Source organism: Pan paniscus, chromosome X (genome assembly GCF_029289425.2).
Source record: "Pan paniscus chromosome X, NHGRI_mPanPan1-v2.0_pri, whole genome shotgun sequence".
NCBI lineage: Eukaryota > Metazoa > Chordata > Mammalia > Primates > Hominidae > Pan > Pan paniscus.
This window is the reverse complement of record NC_073272.2, coordinates 132,004,758-132,007,935: the sequence shown is the minus strand read 5'-3', so window position 1 is coordinate 132,007,935 and position 3,178 is coordinate 132,004,758. Positions and strand designations below refer to the sequence as shown.

General features: G+C 35.0%; 1 non-coding gene across 1 annotated transcript; it reads left to right on the top strand.

Moving 5' to 3' along the window:
- The first annotated feature begins 2,396 nt into the window (after window positions 1-2,396).
- LOC112438499 (U6 spliceosomal RNA) lies at window positions 2,397-2,503 on the top strand. The gene has a single exon (XR_003026916.1). It is a non-coding gene; the product is annotated as a U6 spliceosomal RNA (small nuclear RNA).
- The last annotated feature ends 675 nt before the right edge of the window (window positions 2,504-3,178 follow it).

Below are 3,178 nucleotides of genomic sequence, written 5' to 3'. Positions count from 1 at the left end.
CACCTTATTCCATTCTTCAAACATTTGCCACTGCATTGTGTCATCATTCCTGATATTCTGGTTTTATCTATCCTTGGCTGTATTTTCTAACACTGGAGCAGAGTTCATTTTCTTTTGATTTTTAATCTATATGTAATCTTCTGTTCACTACGTGGAATCAGACACGTCTGTTTTTGCATAAAGAGCTTTAAGTTACAGGTGTAGCATGAGGGTGGTTGTTGAGGAAAAAGGAGGGGGAATTTCCACATTCTGATCTCCCAAATGATGAGGAAAATGATGTGATGCTTGGAAACATCACAGAAGTGTCAAAAGTACACGAAACCAGTGACATAATGTGTAGTACATTAATTTGCTCAATAAATATTTATTAAATGTCTATTATATGGCAAGCATATAGATGATGCAAAGAAAAGACAATAGAGGCAGAGACCACTTCCTTTCGCCACATGAACTTTTACACCAACCTACATTTAGGTTGTGAAACTTGTGAAACTACCACTCCATAATGGAACTGTTGCTAACCAGTCAATCTAGGAGTTTGTCAGTGAACTGAAGGAAATGTAATACTGTACTGAGAGGGCAGGATTGATATCCTTTAGATATAAGGAAAGGCCTTAGAAGATGGGCATAGGTATTGAGGGGATAGGTTAAAAAACTCATGTTGCATTGCTGCTATCTTCTTAGGAACAGAGAAGGACAAGTAAGTGAATGAGAGAGCTGAGTCCAGCACAGCAGAATAGTAAGGAATAGCAAAGAACTAAAATGGTAATTAATGGAGTCCAGGCTACATAGAATTAATTATAAGCAGAAGAATGTTATGGGACTTTGTGAACAGAAAAAAAGACAAAGTAAGTAGAAGGTGAAAGGCCAGTCTAGTGTGGTTGGGAAATGGGGGTTAGAGGCAGGAATGGAAGTTGTGCTTAATGGAGGAAAACTAAGTGCAACATCTTACCAGAGGAGCATTTCTTCATGGAGTTGGGATTCAGAGAGGGAGCAGTGTGGTGGGTGGTTAAGGTAGCATGGATTTGGGGCTTAGTGGAGCTGAGGATAGGATATCAGTGCCAAAGTCATCAAATATATACTGGAGGAAGAGAGGAAAGAGGAGAAAAACATAAGCCAGTTACCAAAATAATTGAGGAAGATAACCCTCAGAGCCCTTGTGGTGAAAATTTTGCTAATATAATTTAAAGAAACAAAATTATCTACTTTCAGAAATTGGAAGAAGACAAGAAAACTAAACCCCAATCAAGAGGAAAGAAGAAAAAAATAAAGATGAGTATAAATGAAAATAGAAAAACAATAGATAAAAATCAACAAAATCAAAGTTGGTTTTTTGAACAGATAAACAAAATTGGAAAATGTTTATCTAGACTGACACGGTGAAAAAAAGACTCACATTATTAAAGCCAGAAATGAAAGATGGGTCATTCTTACCTATTATTACAGAAATAAAAGGGATAAAATGGGATACTATGAAAAATTGCATGTCAACAAGTTAGATAATCTAGATGAAAAAGACAAATTCCTAGGGAGACACAAATAAGCACAATTGACTCATAAAGAAATAGAAAATATGAAGAGGGCTATAATAAGTAAAAAGGTTGGATTCATAATAAAATAGAAGCCCGGACCCAGATGGCTTCACTGGTCAATCCTACATAATGTTAAAAAAAAAAACACTAAATTTTTACAAATGCTTCCAAACAATAAAAGTGGAGGGAACACTTACCAATCATTCAATGAGGCCATTACAACCCTGACACCAAAATCATACAAAAACATCACAAGAAAAGAAACTAAAAATCACTATCTTATATCAATATAAATACAAAAATCCCCAACAAAATATTGGTAAAATGAATCTAGCAGCATATACCAAGGATTATATACCATGGCTAAAAGGGATTTATCCAAGGAATGCAGTTACTTCTACATACAGAAATCAGTGTAACACACCATATTAAGAGAACAAAAGATAAAAATCACATGATCAACTCAATATATACAGAAAAAGTTTAGACAAAACTGTATTTTCTCATGATAAAAATACTTAACAAACTAGGAATAGAAAGAAAGCAGAAGGGGGATGATTTTCTTTTAAGAAACGAGGGACTAACCAGTGGCTCTTTACTGCCAGTTTGGAGGGCTTAGTTAATATTGAGAGTTGTATATTGGGTGCTTTGTGGAATCTTTTGAGTTCTGTATGAATATCGTATATTAATGCTTTCTTGTTTAATTGGCAGAATTTAGTAGTGAAAATCTCCCCTGTCCTTCTTCTCTCCAACTAAAGTTTTTCAAGCTTCTTCTGAAAAATGTCAGATATGCCAAAAAAGCAAGAAATCATTTTTTTAAAAAAGAAAAGAATTGGTGAACAAATCTACATGAGAAATGTAGGAGTGCTCGCTTCGGCAGCACATATACTAAAATTGGAATGATACAGAGAAGATTAGCATGGCCCCTGCGCAAGGATGACACGCAAATTCGAGAAATGTAGGAATTTTCCATTCCTCAACTTCAAAAAACAATTAATATATAGTTACATAATTCAAGTTGTAGAAAATGGAAACTTTCCTCCAGGGATGTATTATGACCATGCCAATGAAATCTCATGGTTGGGATATGCCAACATGAGGAAACCACAAGTGACAAATTATATCAGTTCCAGAGATGGAGGCTGCTTTTGCCTGTTACTAAATAGAAAGCTTCAAGGTAGAATGTGTGTGGGTGTATTTTCATACACAAACTAAATGAAAATTAAATCAATTATCAGAATGATTCAAGCCCCAATTCCCCAAGGTTTCCTTCAATTAGATAATTGATGCAATTAGGTGAAAGGTTCTGGGGTAGACTTTTCTGGTCTGAATTATCTCAAATTACTCTAATTCTCCACTTCACTTTGATTATGTAGACCCAGCTCATGCTCGAGTGTAAGTGAATTTAAGTAAGAGCTATGCTGCTAGTTCAGATAATTCCTTGCTACATGGGTATATTTTTTTCTTCCCATAAAATGTGATCTGCAGACTATGTTTATAAGCCAGTTTCAAGTACAAAACTACAGCTTTACATAATAAACCTGTAGGACTTGCTATTTAATATATAATAGGAAACAATTACTGGAAAGGAATAGTTTAATAAAAGTCTGTTCTGGAGCGAGAACTGCTGCTTCCAATATTTCCCT